Raw genomic sequence first — 17,054 nt, 5'->3', positions numbered from 1 at the left:
GCTAAATGTTGTACAACTTTTGATATATTTGCTTAGGTGCTGTCAGAAGACATGATGAAATGAAGAGCTACTTGGAACATCTGGAATTGAGACCTGGTCACACAGAGGCACGTGTAGGTTACAGGCTGTGGGTATATGAAGGAAAGGTTTGATTCATCTGCAGATCATTTCTCTGAAATCACTAAAGTTCTGCTAAAAACACAAACAAAATCACCAGTTCCAAAAGTTCAATCATTACTTAATCAAATTTTCCTCTTTATAGTACATTTCTCTCATCTGAAAAACATATTAGTGCTCTGTGTCAAAATTATAAGTTTGATTAAATTCTCACTATGTCATCTATTTTAGACCTTGTGTCTTATAGGTATAAACCATCAGTTCTGGTACAAATATTCATATAAGAAGCATAAAAGATGTGAAATTGGGGGGCGTGGAGGAGAGAGGAAACATGTTTATTAATGTTGATTTATTATAAAGCACTGTATTGAGTCATTGATGATGTCTTCATTTAATCCTTACAATAATCCTTTGTGTAGCTATTATTACCCTGATTTCCTGAAGAGAAAATTGAGACTCAGAAATTAAATACCTTGCACTAGGCTGATAAATATTCAGCCCAGTACATATGAGGGATGAATGTATGAAGTAGGAAGGCATTTTTATGCTGTAATACTTACAAAAGTATTTTAATTGCTAATATTTTATTATGTAGAATGATATAAAGTTGCCAATACTCAACTGTTTCTGATGAACAAAATTTCATAATTTAAGAATTGGTATTAACATTAATATCAGATCTTTTCTTGTCCCAAATTCCACCCCAATGCCACCCTACTAAAATATTTACTCTATATGAGCACAAGAAATTATAATTTGTCTTTTTGTCAATATTTTAAAGACTGAACTCATTGATACATATATTTTAAAAAGGTAATTGGTATCTCTTTGAAACTTTCCTGGATAAGGCACAATTAATGCCAGCAATAAAGGAGAAAGATGTTTTATAAATGTCATTAAACCTCTGAAAAATCCATGGATATTCTACCCATGGTATACCATAAGATTGCATTCTAGAATTTTTCCAGTAGTTACATCTTAATTTGTGGTGTTCTAAAGGAAGGTTTAATTGGTATCACTTTACATTCAGTGATAACAATTATGCTGCAATTTAACTAAGCTATATGGTTTGCCTTCATGTAATCACACATTAATGTTATTTAATCCACGCATTTATACACCAAGACCACAGATTCCACAACTTAACCAGTAATAGGTAGTTATATGGATCAAGAATTTTAACAACATAAGGTTACCTAATAGTTTCTGTTCTTTACGTTCAAAATCATGGTATTCCATAAGCCTACTAGTATTACAGTGTAACTGATGCCATATAAAAGTATCATGGCAGTTGTATAAATGTCAAAATGTCACATAATCTATAAAAACTTCAGTGACAGACTAATTGCTCTAATTCCTCAACAATGATTTCTATGGCATGCCATCTTTATTTTGATTTTTAAAAACTTAATAGAAATGTTTGACTTAACAGTAAGTTATATATTAGAGACAATTTGCAGTTTTGGGAGGAATGTATTAAATAGGATATGATTCAATATTTCCCCTTATTTTCTGTGAAGCTGCCTGGTTAGAATCAGCATTCAGTGTTTGTTGAATGAATTAATAAATGAGTCAATAAATGAATGCATACATGAGTGAAGGAATGCTAAAACAACTCTTTAAAGGCACAAAGTTTGTGAATATCCCAGCGTTATTCCATGGGCTTGAATACACATCTTGTATTCCCGAGACTTTGCATTCGTCAGTTGACGACATGGTATGTAACGTTCATCTCTCAGCATGTCAGGAAGCAAAAAAATATCCTGTGAGAGATGTAAAGGCTTGAGCAGCCGGAAGACAGCTGGGGCAGAGAAGTTTGGTGCCCTTCTCTGGCCATTGGTCTGTCCCCTTACAATGGCTTGCACCTACCATTCTATAGTGACAGAGGTCCCAGAGGGTTTGGGTCCTCTTGGCTCTCAGAAGTTGTTGGAAGCTAATCCCCATGCAGGTAGAATGTCAGCTAAGGACTTGGTGGAAGCCTTGGTTCCATATCAGATCTCATGGCCCATGGCTGGCCAAGGGCCGAATTACACAAGTGGGCATAGAGGGCCTGGGAAGGTACTCTGGTCATAGAAACAGGAACATTGGTGATGAGACCCAAGGCTGAGTAGTCAGAGAAGGTGACACAGTGGGCCTTCTGCGCTTGTCTACTGACTCGGGGTTCTTTTCTGACTTGGGCTCATGTTTCTCCTGGAAGTCTCAGTGAGGCCAGGAGTTGGAAGGTTCTTTCGTTTTCCAACTCTCTTGGGACCAAAGATCAATTATCCTACCCAATACCCTTGCCTACCCCATGAGACACAGAACCAGGTTTTTGTTGTTGTTCTGTTTTTAAGCTGAGTTAGGGACTCCCAATGAGTAAATCCATACCCTCTAGAGATCTATGCTGAATGCCGGAGAACAAGTGTGGACCTTCAAGATGGTATCATCTTTCTTATCACCCTCTTACCCTTCCCAGTCTAGAGATCAGACTTTTACCAGCAGTCTGAGCCATACAGCTTCCCTTCTCCCCAAGGATTGATAAAAGTCAATGTTGACCATCTACACAAATGGAGAGAAAATATTTAGGAATCATGGTATGAAATTCAAGCTAATACTTTTAATGTTATCTTGGATCTTCACCATGTTAAAGAAAGGTACATTGCAAATAAACATGCAAAGTGATTTGCTCAAAAATATAGCCAGTCTGCAGGATCCAAATGATTAAAAAACTTAAAATTATATTATTGCTACATAACCAGATTCTCCCTGATCTTAAGCTACTCACTGGTCCTAGACACAGGAGAGTCTCATCATATTGCTGGTGCTGGGATATATCATACACTGTGCACCCCTATGTGTCCAGAGAGCAGGAGGCAAGGGTCATGGAACATGGGTTGGAATGGGCTGTACGATCACAATATTTGGCTAATTCTGGAATATATATGAACTTTTCAGGGCCAAAAGAGGAATACTGAAAGCATTAAAGTAGTAATTTCAAAATATAGCATAATCTTCCTAACGAGAGTATTTTTCTAGTTCTAAAGATGGACTCAATGACTATTTCAAGTAATTTTCTTAAATGCTTACCGTAGGAATTTGCATATTGAGCTTATAAAATGCGACATCTTTCTTGATGAGGAGGAGATGGATTTTGGTCTGATTGAGGGGCCTCATAACGATTCCCTCAGTGACTGATAAGAATGGCCACAGAGCATGTCAGAAAGAATTGAGGCTCTGGAGTCTAACAGAAAGGGACTGCAGCCCGGTTCTTTGAAGCATTTATTTGCATGAATTCTTAGGCAAGTTTCTCACTCCTTGTGAGCCGAAGTTTCAAAATCTGCTCTATGGGGTTCTTATGAGCATTGAAAACAAAAACATAAGATAGTTAAAGAGCCCAATAATATATGTCTGCCACAAAGAAAGTTCTTACAAATGGCAGCTTTGGCATAGCTCCAGTTATTGTTAAATGGGTTTATGTATGCCAGAGATGGGTCATATCCAAGAAAGACAACTATGGACAGCATTGGAAAGAATTCAGACATCATTATAAAGGAATTTCAGTACACTTGCTATTGGTCAGACATCTCCTATTGAAGCAAGGTGTACATAACATATTCACTGAATTGCTCCCCATAAACAGCTAGGATAAAATTTCTCCTTTATTTTAAAGAGATTAAATTATAGTTTTGAAATGAGAGGATAAGGAGATAGTGGGAAATGGCGAACAGACGAAGGATGGCAATGACCTCACGTCCAATGTGCCACAACTCTGCTTTTGCAGAGAATTCTGCTGGCAGATCAGCAACTCGGGCTGAGCAGCTCCTGACAGTTCCACTCCTCTCCTCCCAGGCAAAAGGCTAATGAATTTGTGAACCAGAATTTCAGTGTCTAAGTTTGCAACAAAAGCTATCCGTTCTTGCTGTCTTGTGTCTGTAGAGAGGCTACCTTCCCTGGGAGATTCCTGGCAAGAAAGTCAAGCTGCTAACCAGAGGGATCATTTATCAGGCGAGAATCCAGAGACGGGGTTAAGAAAGTAACAGCGGGTCCTTCCGGTGTGTTTTGATTTGATCTGTTTGGAAGCTTCTCCAGTCATTAGGCTGAAGTCATTGTCCTGCCCCATGTCCAGCCTGCCCCAGCCCCCTTCAGTGAAAAAGGAAAGCAAATTTCTCACCTGGTTTCTGGAAGACCTCATTCTGTCTGTTTAATTACACACTCACATGGCTTTTTAATCGTATTGCTTTACGTATTCCATGACCTGAGTATCCTGTTTGCATTATTTTCTCTTTCTGCAATCCACATTTCCTTTGGCTACAGCCTGTTCTTATTTTTTATTCTTATTCTACATTATTACATCTGGAAGTGGGATGTTAATTAGGCTGATGTTTCTTGGGACTACAGAAAACTCTTGTTTTTATACTGTCTAAAGAGTGTGTTAATATATGCTGACCAGGAACAAATAATGGGTAATTTCTTCTGGCCTTTGCCTTTTCTTCTCTTTTTAAAATCTAGTTTCTCCCCCAGAGAAACCTTGCATTTGTGGGTCGCTGTCCACATATTGCAATCATTATATAGAGCACTCAATCTTTGGTGACAAGAAGTCCCATAACTCAGAAGAATTTAAAAATATCATCTTGTACATATCTTTAAGTTATGTGATGGCTTCATGCAATCATGCATACACTAAAATATGGCTATGGTTATAACATTGTAAAATATGTTTCTCATATAGCTCTTTATTTGAAAGATAAATAAATAGCACTGCCATCAAACATATACAAAATGCCTTAATTTTTAATCTGCAACATAATTCCTCAAAGTCCATGATAGAAAAATGCCAATGTTTAAACATGTTTCATCTTCTATTATTGAAAATTCTTGTAGCATGATTCAAAGAACTGAATAGAAAGCAAAGTAAACTAAGGAATTCATTAGATAAATAATAAACTTCCTCTGTATATTTTCAGAAGTTAAGATATTGCATGTAATGGTGATTTCTCTCAAAAGAGTTTAAACAGCATCTCCTTTTTCTTTTGAGGAGACTTTTAGAAGCAGGTAGTTTTCAGATTCTTTTGTCTCTGCATGAACAAGGGTTGATCGCTTGAGACTATAATGTATTACTGTGGAAAGCTTCAGTCTGTTACATAAATCATTTTAACACTCAGCAAGAATTGTTCAACAGTGCCATTGATGTGCTCAAACCAATGATCCTGCAAACAATTTTTTTGTCTCTCTTCACGTGTTGGACAATAGCAATAAATCATCTTCATTTAAAAACACACAATGTACTAATTTTTCAAGCAACAGTTATCAAAATGCAATTTTTTGGGTAGAAAGTACATTTATTTTATTTGTGCTCATTAATGTTTGTAAACTGTGTTGAGTAAAAGGGAAGGGGTGCCTCGTTTTCCACAGAAGCATTTGCGGTGCACCTACTATGTATAAGGCAACTGCAAAGTGTGACTTGAGATCCAAACAATTATAGAAGATGCAGTTTGTTACAAAGGAAGTGAATTAGAAGAGATATGAGTATTTCGGTTCCCAATAAAGAGCATGTTCCAAGTGTCAGGCTTAGTAATATCAGAGTGTAAATAAAAGAGGAATGATGGGAAGCTGGGATGATGAAAGGATTGTTGTAAGCAGATTTACCCTGATAGCAGGGCCTGAAGATCAGACACTTCTGCAGAGATGCACTAAGTGATCAAGGGAGGACCACACAACTGACAAATGAAGGACTCCAGACAATGAAGCAAGGAGGTTCAACAGCAAGCTGAGGTCGTTAATCTTCAAGAAAATGTCAAGGGCAAGATTGGTTTCACCAATCAAAAATTAAAAAAAAAAAAAAGGAAAGAAACACACACACACACACACACACAAACTGTGGGGTACTGGACCCAAGCAAGCCTTTACTGGGTCTCATTTTTTATTGGATTACTAGAGGCCCGGCCCCATCCTCAATCGAGGTGGGGGTGCTGATTGGGGCCGGGCTGCCTGTGGGGGGGGGGGGGGGGAAGGCGGCCGCAGGAGGTCAGTTGGCCCTGCCCCTGATCAAGGTGAAGGGGGCTGATCAGGGCTGGCCACAGGGAGGGGCAGCAGGTAGTTGGGAGGGGGGCGATCGGGGCCCCAATCGGGCCGGTTGGCCACTGCAGTGCGTGTCATTTGGCTTTTATATATATACATGGTTTTTCAAAACCAGGGAATAAAGTTTGAATGGGATCAGAACACAGTGTTAACTTGATGCCACCCCAGAGATGGCTGACATTGGACTAGGATTGGGTGAACTTGGACCCTTGAGGTGGGATTAACGGGCTGAAGCTTTGAGGATCAGAGGTATCCAGGCAGGAAGCCAAGTACCCTCAGGGCAGGGGCAGGTGGGCAGCACAGTGCATATGCCTGTGAATCATGACCCATGCCAGGGCTGCCTCTCTAGGGACTTCCAGAAAAGTCCTTAACATTTACATATAGACCTTGCTCCTGCCACTATTCATTCATGACACTGAAATGGGGAAGAGATGTGTTTCCTCACAGTATTATTTGGGGTATACACGAGTCTCCGAGCTGTAGTTTTAGGGGATATTTTAAAACCAAGTGTTGTGTGCAGTTGTGATAAGGACCTGTTCTCTGGCTAAAAAACACAACCCCCCCAAAAAAACCCACACACATTAAAAAAAAACCCAAACAAACAAACAAAACAAGCTTCTGGGAAACAAATAATGTACTCCCCCACACACAACCCACAACCCACGCACCGATGATTAGGGAGAGCAGACAGAAGAGCAGGCGTTACTTCTGAAACCCTAATGGGGGTCCAAGTATGTTCTTCTGGTAATAGGTCATCATTCCATATGCAGTGTTTGAAGGGGATAATTAAGACATTTACATTTAAGTGTTTGGCATACAATTTTATAAATGCAGTCTACACTTTTTTTAGTTTTCCAAATGTTTTCGATTCTCACATTTAGTTCAAATATTCTGAGATTTAGTTTTATCCTTTTCTTGCTTCATTTTATAAATAATCCATGTTAGCCAGAAAAAAATGAAGAAAATATACATGGAAAAAAAAACAAACCACTCTTAATCCAACTATTCTGGGGGGGAAAACTCACACTATTAAAACATGTGTATCTTTCAAGATTTTTTCCATTCATATTTTGCTATTTTGTTTTATTTTTAAAAGTAAAAGTCAGAAATGAAACATGGAGCTAGAAATGCTACATGCAAATCTCAGTTCGTTTCTTCATATAAGTAGTTACTTAATTCCTCTAAGCCTCAGTTCCCAAAACTGTAAAATACGGATGATAAATATTTTTCAATTCATTAAGGGTATATCAGGATTAAATAAGATAATACAAATAATCTGAGTAATATACTGGCTCATAAAAGAATCCGTAAATGTTAGCTACATTACTATTACACCGTCATACAATTTAATCTGATCACTTAAAATGGATCATGAATAATTTTCATGTCAATTAATATAATCTACATTATTGTCTAATTAGCTGCAAGTTATATCATTGTGTGCATGTTCTATAATTTATTCTATCAGTTTCCTATTACCAAATATTTAGGGTGTTTTTTATTTTTTCCTGTTAAGAAGCATGCTGTGATAAATAACCTTATGCATTTTTTCTTTAAGATAATGTTTTAGAGTACTATATTTATGTTCAAATGGAATCACAGAATATTCACTCAAGAGAAGACCTCAGAGACTATGCTCCCACTTTACAGATGACCAAATTGAGGCTCAAAGAGATTAAATGATTTGTTTGTATTTAGAGAACTAGTTGGGCAGAGGGGAAATCCATAACATCATTATAAATTTGTTTTTTACATTTAATAATTAAATAAAATGCATTTTAAAAAATCATCACCCCAGGATATGTTTATTGGTTTTTAGAGAGAGAAAGGGTAGAGAAAGAGAGAAATATCAATGCGATAGAGAAACATCGATTGGTTTCTCCTCATACACCCCCAACTGGGGATGGACCCTGAAACCTGGGTTTGTGCCCTGACTGGGAATTGAACCAAGATCCTTCAGTGTATGGGAGGATGCTCCAACCAACTGAGCCACACCAGCCAGGGCCATTGGATTTTAATATACTATTTTAAAATACTTAACTGCTTTTGAGCTTTAATAAATTATATATTTTTAAAAAAGGAATTAAATTGATTTTTGCTTGTGGTCAGGTTCTATTTGCTAAATCATATGCAGCAGACAACAGGGAGTTGAACTTATAGTGTTGGCCTATTTTTCTATAGACATAATTTATATGTAAACTAAAAAATACATGCTATGGCCATTCTTTTCATTTTTGTCTGTTGTGTGGAAGTCAGTAAATGTTGGCCTTGTTAACTCACATTCTTCACAAAGGAGCCAGGTTAGTGGAGGAGGGGTCCTAAGCAGAGGGCCTGGTCTCTTGGTTTGGCTCTTCCAGCGAACAACTGGCCGGGAAAAGGAAAGAGAAAGGCTCCCGTTTCTGCTCATCACATTCATGCAATTCCTGCTCCGGAGCATTTACCATGGACCCACTGAAGGGGATATTTGAGGATCATCTCACTTCCTAAAATCTTTGCTACAAAGAAAGCTGAGCGTGAAGTGCAGCTGAAGATGGGGACACAGAAGGAGAAAGTGTTGAATAACTGGAGACAATTTCCTGTTTGATGAAGATAAAATCTGTCATCCTTGAGTTACCGGGAAGTGGGATCCTTGGGGAAGGACAGGAAGAGTGAAAAGACCTCCTGTACTTTGTTAACCTTCTGGAGGAGAAAGAGAAAAATGCCACAGGTGGGAAAAGCCCCGGACCCGGACAAAAGAGTAGTGAGAATACAGAGGGAGCAGGGCAGCAGTGGTGGCAAAGTGTGGAAAAGGCTGGAAAAGAAGAGAAGGAAGGAATCGCTGGTCCGGATGAAAGAAACCAGGGAGAGCAAATAAACCCCTCACCTTGTACAGCTTTTATGGGTGTTTGAACAGAAATTAAATTGCTGCTTTTGCAGGTAAAAGATGGTCATGTATCTACAACTTCATTTGGTTCAACCTAATGTTTTCAGAGCATCTGCAAACACGTAGTTAAGACTTTGTAGTTATCTCAATACTCACAAGGATTGAGGTTAGGGCATCAACATTTCAAATTAAAATGAAGCCTGGCCCTGACCGGTTTGGCTCAGTGGATAGAGCATCGGCCTGTGGACTCAAGGGTCTAGGGTTTGATTCCGGTCAAGGGCATGTACCTCAGTTGTGGGCACATGCCCAGTGGGGAGTGTGCAGGAGGCAGCTAATCGATGTTCCTCTCTCATCCATGTTTCTGACTCTTTCTATCCCTCTCCCTTCCTCTCTGTAAAAAATCAATAAAATATATTAAAAACAATAAATAAAATAAAATGCAGCCTGGCTGATCAAGGATGGGGTGCAATGTGGGTGTTAGGCCTTCCCAGGCCAGAATCCTAGCTCTGATAGTTACTTTTTTTTTTAAATGTTTTGCCCATCACTTTACCTCTCTCATCCTTGCTGAATTATTGTAAGGATTACATGAAAAAAACCTTTGCTTGGTTCCTTGCCAGACACAGGTAGTTGCCAACTGACAGCTATTATTATTGTTAGGGTACTAATTTATTCATTACACTGTGGGTAAGGGGGATGCTAACCTAAACTTCCAGCCAAGCAGAAACTTTCTACTAAAACTTATCATCCTGTTGACAAGCAGGAAGTTTAACTGAAGTCGGAGCATAAGAAATAAACAGCCGGATGCTCATGGTCCAGATGAGTCCAGACCAGGGGTGGGCAAACTTTTTGACTCGAGGGCCACAATGGGTTCTTAAACTGGACCGGAGGGCCGGAACAAAAGCATGGATGGAGTGTTTGTGTGAACTAATATAAATTCAAAGTAAACATCATTACATAAAAGGGTACGGTCTTTTTTTGTTTTTTAGTTTTATTCATTTCAAACGGGCCGGATCCGGCCTGCAGGCCGTAGTTTGCCCACGGCTGGTCCAGACTGTCCCTAAAGGGAACTTCTGTATAGGGCTGCTGGCCTTGCACCACAGCAATCTTCTTGCCTGGCCCCAACCACCATGCCTCTAAGGCAGTGGTTCTCAACCTTCTGGCCCTTTAAATACAGTTCCTCATGTTGTGACCCAACCACAAAATTATTTTCATTGCTACTTCATAACTGTAATGTTGCTACTGTTATGAATTGTAATGTAAATATCTGATATGCAGGATGGTCTTAGGCGACCCCTGTGAAAGGGTCATTCGACTGCCAAAGGGGTCGCGACCCACAGGTTGAGAACCGCTGCTCTACGGCCACTTGCTTGCTTTGTGAGTTCAGAAAATAAACCCACAGTGGGTTAGCTCTTCTTGAGGGAGGGTCTTCTCCTGAAATGCTGAAAGCCCAGCTGCCTTCATCCAGGGAAGCCTTCATTATTGGTCTCAGCTCGTGACCATCAGGAGCTCTTGTTAGTTTCAGGCCAAGCTATTCCATTTGAATACTCTGATGTGAGGACTCAGAAGTCACTTGTTTGCTAGCGAAAGGATCAGTCATCATAACTTATAAACAGCAAGGAATGTACAGAGAACATTTTCCAAGTCACCACTTACTTTCAAACCATTAGGGTTATAGGTATACATTTTTATATCCACACTGAAATAACATTGATCAGAAAAAAACCCAGGAGAAAGAAAAAGAGTACGGATATAGATGAAGATTAAATTGAAACCTTTTTTGTGTTTCTGGGAAGTCTCACTAAATCTGCTCCCAAACCGAGGAACCGAAACTGCAAAGGGAAACTTGACACTTTTTTTAAGGTGTTTGGTTGACAGACGAGGATATAAGAAGTGTGTCTCAGCAGAGATGCAGGTGGGTGGAAAATACCTCAGCTTTTCCAAGCCTCAGTGTTCTTACACTGAAAATGGGCAAAATCGTGTTTCATTGATATATTGGCACATTAAAATTTGAGGGTTTGTTTAGAACAATCTTTAAGTGCCTTGGAAATGAAGACAGATGACACTGTTCAACATATTACTGTCTTAAGTTAAATATTATATTTATTTTTAGACATTCTTTAATGACAGGTTTATTATAATAAGTGCCAGAAAAATATCTAGAATGTTATACATTGCAAAATTTAACAGGAAGGATCACTTAAGTTTTCGTAATTGTTCATGTGCTAACATTAAAAAAAAAATTCCAAATATAATTCTAAACAAGCCAAAGGGCTGTCTTCACAACGTATCAACTGCAGCTGCCTAGCTGGCCAGGCTGTGTACTAGAGCCACGCTCCTCTTCCCAGGGTCTAAATGTCCTGGGGTCACTTGACAGCTTCCTGCTGAGTAAATAGTCCTCCAACTGGAGCTTGATGCTTTGAGAATCTGTTTTTACCACCGTGCTATTCTATTCAGATATTTTTATAATTTTTATCACTGAAATTCGTTTCCCCAATGCTTGAAAATCATACTGTTAGACAATTATAATAAAATTCTTGAGCATATCAGCAACAAACATTCATTTTCTGAAATAAAAAATGAGTCATATGTTCACAAATCCCACAGCTTGGAAATGTATATGATACACAACATTTAACCTGTCAGCAGCCTCATTAGTGTCAATGAGTAGGAACTGGCAATCAGTAGATGGTGCGCTCTACATGTGTTTATGTTTTAAAATGTTCCTGAAATGGCTCCATTAAAGAGGTTGATATAAAACACTTCTACTGGACAAATGAATTTCAGCTTAAATTTTATGGTCTACTTAGATTTGTTTTTGAAGAATTCATATTTCTCGTGTTAAATGATCATGTATAGCTAACAGAGTCAAAACCCAACTAAAAAAATAATAAATAATAAAGACTTGGGTAAAGAATCATCTGAAGTTCACCCTCACCAGTATGTAAATAATCAAGAAAATATGCAGAAAGACGGATGTGTGTTTGACTATCAAGAGCCCTAAGATATATATTCGTATGGTGCCCGTTTTCAGTATCCATACAACTATTAAGACATTTTTATAAACTGTAAGAAATATGTGAGCTATTTCAAGATATAATTCTGAAAAACAGACTTCCATGTAAGAAGCCAATTTAGGAAGAAAACAACATAAACAATAGTAACTTGTGTGCTCAAGTGAAGCATCTTTTTAATTTTGAGTAATGAAGATGTCAAGCCAAATGCTAGAGTAGTTTAACTTAATTAGGTGGCCTATTTTTCCAGGCATCCTTTCATTTCCCATTGAAAACTCAGCTTGTATGCAAGGCAACAAGAGCAATTTTGTCTGTAATGAATACCTCCGGGACTGTGCAGAGTAATCATTTGAATGTTACACTGAAGACTGGTTTGAGTAACTAGTTTGAGCTTGTTAAGATGCCAGACTTTGTTGGACTAACTAGATTACTCAAAGCACAGCAGCTTTGCCATTTTATTGGGTCAATGGTCAAAAAGTCAAGTTGACTTTACTCCGGACATTTCTGCCAAAAGGAACCAATCTAAAAGTAATTGGTCTAATTTATAGTTCAAATTTATGTCAGGATCATGGAAACTTTATGGCCCATAATCAAGAATTTTTTCCCCCAAAATGCTCTTAGAAATATACTTTCTAGCCCCTTTTTACATTTTAAACTGGATAATATTCTTATTAGAAAAACATATAATTAAAAATACGGATATAGTTATTAATATGTTTGCAAACTCAGAACATTGTAAGTTTAATAGATTTAATAAAATAGTGTACAAAAAGGAAGGTGGAGAGTCCTTTTGGTTCTACGGCCTTTGTATTGCTGATGACAAAGAGCAACATGGTATTATTGCAGCAATAACTGCCTACTATTATCTAGTTTAGCATCACACTAATTATTTGAGCCCTGTACTTGACATGATTCTCTGTAAAGGTGGGAGAGCTGGTGCCTTTTGTTAATGTGTAGAGGTGTTGACACCAGGCAGAGAGGGGTGCTAGTAGAATGGAATGGGCAGGGCCAGATTTGCTAAATGTCTGTAATGCAGGGTTGAAAATCATTGCAAGTAGAAAATTCAAAGTATGAATGTGATTTAGAAATGTGCACAAAATATTTGAATTCATTTACTCATCTTTCAACAAAAAAATTGTTGCATACCTCTGATGTGTTATTATAGGCACAGGAGATCCAGAGAGAAACAAGAGTGAGTCCTACCTTCAAAAGCTCATAATCAGGTGGGCAAAAAAAGGAAATTGGTACCAATTTTAGGAAGCTACATGCCACAGAGGGGCAAATATGTGCCTGGGTAACTCCGACTTACACATACTAGAGGCATGGAGGTGTGTGAGTAGGGAAGAAACATGGATCATTCAGCGACAGTGAGAGGAGAAAATGGAAAGGTAAAAGTGGGATGGGATGAAATAAATTAATGAGAAACTGTGGGGCCCAGAACTCAAGCAGTAATTACGTACAAGGAAAAGAGGAGTCAGGTTCAAAAGTTATGCAAAAAGGTGAATCAACACTCATCTGCAATTAACTCAGGGCTGAGTGATAAGGGAGACTGTCCAAGTTTCTGTCTTGGGAGATTGGGTAGGTAGTGTGAACTGTTATGACTACAGGCAATATAGGAAAAAGAAGTGTAGGGGTGAGGGAGCTGGCTGAAGATGATGAATTTCAATTTTGATGCATTGATATGTTGGGTCTGAGCTATTGTCAGGGACAGGTGTCCAGTGAATGAATTCAAATATTTTGCGCCCAAAACTCACATGAGAGAGCTGCCCTTGATCCACAGGCGCTCTTCAGCTTTTATATTCAAAATGTGTGATTTGAAATGTATGTCCAATGCTCAGTTGTGTGATTCTAGGAAAAAATAATATTGCTGTATTTTATCATTGTTGTTTTTTAACCTTGAGATTTGAGGGCCCCGGTAAGAGAAAATTTCAGTGGGGTAAGAGAAAAGAAGCAGAGAGAAACCTGATCACAACCTGAAAATCATCCAAAATGGGGTTCTCAGTTCAGGACATTTAATATTTTGAGTTTACTATGATGCTCAGAATTAACAATAAAAATTTAGTTCATACTTAAGGGATATTTGTTCATGGAAAGAAGGAGGAAGGGAAGGAATGAAGAAACTGTGGGGCCCAGACAGAAGGAAATAGTTTAGTGAAATAGAGGCCAAGGTCAAGGAGGAAGTAAGTTATTGAAATATGTTCCAATCAAGTAATCAAAGCTTCTTCATGACTTGACACCAGAAAAATCTTCTGATTCCCACTATTAAGCAATTATTCCTTATATAAAAAGACCAGTCCTTTTCCACAATTTTCCCACAGGATCCCAAGGGAGGCATGAAGGAGAGGGCTTCCTGGGTCAGAGAAGTGGTGAAACGGGTTGCCAGTGGGTGTGGAAAACTTGGAATAAACAGGTAGCCATGGAAAACAATATTCTGGGAAATGCCAAAGAAGGAGGAGGAAGGAGAAAAAGTAATGGCACATACTGGTATTCAAAACTAAACATACGTAACTCATCTTTGTGCTGTAGGAAGTTCTGACCAAGAAAACCAGACTCCTCCTCTGTTTCCTTTGATGTACGCAATTCAAATGAACATTTATAGCTCGAGTACAAGCATAGGTGAGGCTACTGAAGGTACTATAACTCTAGGGGCTGGAGAAAGGGGCTGGGATTTTTTTAGGGAAAGAGAAGGACCTCATAGCATGTGAATCTGAGTGGGTCTGGGAAATGTGGAGAAGAGTTGGAGCTTGGGCGAGAAGCCCACCCGCTCTGCCTTATGGTTGTGTATGCTGGCACATGGTCAATCAAACATGACAGGTTAGGAATGAGAAAGGGGTGAGTTGATGAGGGACTGTTAGCCACTCTTCAGTCAACATTCCTTTCATTAGCCCACTCACACTGTCCCACAAACTCTACAGGAGGGAACCTGCGATTTCATGAGGTATTGAGCAATGTGGGTCCTCTTAGTCAAGGTCTGGAAAGACACAAAGAAATCTTGCATTGCATGGTTCAAATTCTATCCAGAGTAAGAACTTTTTAAGTGGAGTTTGAATTAAAGCACTGAGTGGCCAGCCCACTTTAGCCATTATAGGAGAAAATAGCCAATATTCCAAGAATGGAACCAGAGAGGAGTGGAAATGTCATGAGTTTTTATTACATACTTGTCAGGCTTATTATGCTGTGGTATATTCAATTTAAAAGCTGCCTATCAATACAAAATGATATGCAAAATATTTTAAGGATTCTATACCCACTCAAGAGGTATAGAATGCATGCAGTAGATAGTGCCAAAGAGCCCTTTGGGACTGTCTAAAAGAATATCATTAATTTTTACAGTGTGCTTCCATTGCTGGAGCTATTCCAGCATTGGCTTTCTATAAAAATCATTTCAAGTTTAGAATTATGCTATTTGCTTGCAGCAACATCACAGGAGCAGTAGTGCACCATATGTTCCTACTTAGCAACTTAGTCTGTAAGTCCCAAAGCATGTACTGATTTGAAAATTGAACAGGAATTATAATTGTTGAGTGACGCTATGAGGCAAGTTGTCTTGGATTACTAAACTATGCAGATGTTTGATGTTATGTAGGAAAAAAGAACAAAACTTTTTTTTTTCCTTTAGGATGACTAAAATCTTATTTATGGTTGCTGAAAGGGGTAAATTGATTAAAAGTCCCTAAAAGAATACCAGGTAATGGATTCTTGACCACACTATATTATAGTAAACAAAAGAAATGCTAAGTGCAAAATTTAGCTAAGGCCATTAAACTTGTATAATTTGTAAAATTTATCTCCCCCCCCCCCCAGAGTTTATATTATCTTATATTAGTCTATTTTTAAAAAGCAGTACATTCTAAAAACGTTTTCATGTATGCTACGTTATTAAAAAAATAGTTTGATTCTGGCACACAAACCTGCCATATCTTACAAAAACAAAGTATTTGGAGCTCTTTACTCCTTCATAAATTTTACATTCTTAGTAACTCCTGACTGAAATGTTAAGAAAAATATTGTTAGCTGTTTGCTTTTAGCCAGGGCTTAATATTATCTGCTGTACTTGAATTTAAAAATCTAAGGACCCAAGCTGTTGTGATGTATATGCTTTGAATTTCTAATCCTTTATCCAAAAGTCTTTAAGAAGGACATAATGATTCTCTGAGAGGGAGCAGCTGCTTTATAACCGCAATCATTTATTGAGTTTGTGTTTCTACTGTTTCAAACAAATTCAATTAGCCCTTACACTTCAAAACCCTAAAGGCACCAAAGAGATGATACTGGGTTGCTCTAATCTAATAGTAATACTAAACTTGTCAGTATAGTTTTGGGATTGATGGTTAGAAGGAAATTAATAGTAACATTTTTCATTTTTTAATCAAACAGTCCTATTCTGAACCACCTATGGATCTGGGAGGCTACTTAGCCGAATGAATTCAGTTCAGTAAGAATTTTAAATGCAAAGCTCGGCCTTCCAAAGGTATTCTGAGTGTGAGCAACTCGGTTGAATGGAAGAAAATGTTGTCTGGATCTTTGAACTTCACCATGACCTTCTCGTCTGAACAATATAGTGTGGTTTCTAGAATGTCTGCCAGAGGAGGCAGTGATCATAATGACTTCTAAATGCAAAGTTCACGCAGAGGCAGGCTTGCCTCTGTTTTGAGTTAAACACAAGACATTTTGTTCTTAGGGAAATTTCAAAGCCCCACAGAGTGCACCCTTTACATATACATTAGATTTAACTCACTAACAACCACCATGAAGAACAACAGAAGTTTTCTAATCCCCTCTGCCCCTACCCCTCCCAGTTAACAAATCTATTTGAGTAGTTATGTAGGTATTGAAATCTACAGCACTATGTTAGAGTTTCCACCATAGTCACTGTTACAGGAAACTCCAAGCTACCATGGTTTTATAGTCTTCTAGGAAAAAAATACATTCAAGTGCCCCAAATGCTCCTATGAACTCACCCTCACTTTCATTCATTCATTCATTCATTCATTTTTGCTTACAAT

The 17,054-nt window shown here is 38.3% G+C and overlaps 1 protein-coding gene across 1 annotated transcript in view; it reads right to left on the bottom strand.

Annotated features, from left to right (window-relative positions):
• Positions 1–17,054, bottom strand: part of TOX (thymocyte selection associated high mobility group box) — a 296,399-nt gene that overhangs the window by 129,644 nt on the left and 149,701 nt on the right. The window lies entirely within an intron of this gene.

The sequence above is a fragment of the Myotis yumanensis genome, unplaced genomic scaffold (assembly GCF_028538775.1).
Source record: "Myotis yumanensis isolate MYYU_CA2020_CCGP unplaced genomic scaffold, mMyoYum1.0.hap1 SCAF_15, whole genome shotgun sequence".
Taxonomy (NCBI): domain Eukaryota; kingdom Metazoa; phylum Chordata; class Mammalia; order Chiroptera; family Vespertilionidae; genus Myotis; species Myotis yumanensis.
This window is presented reverse-complemented; position numbering and strand designations above follow the sequence as displayed.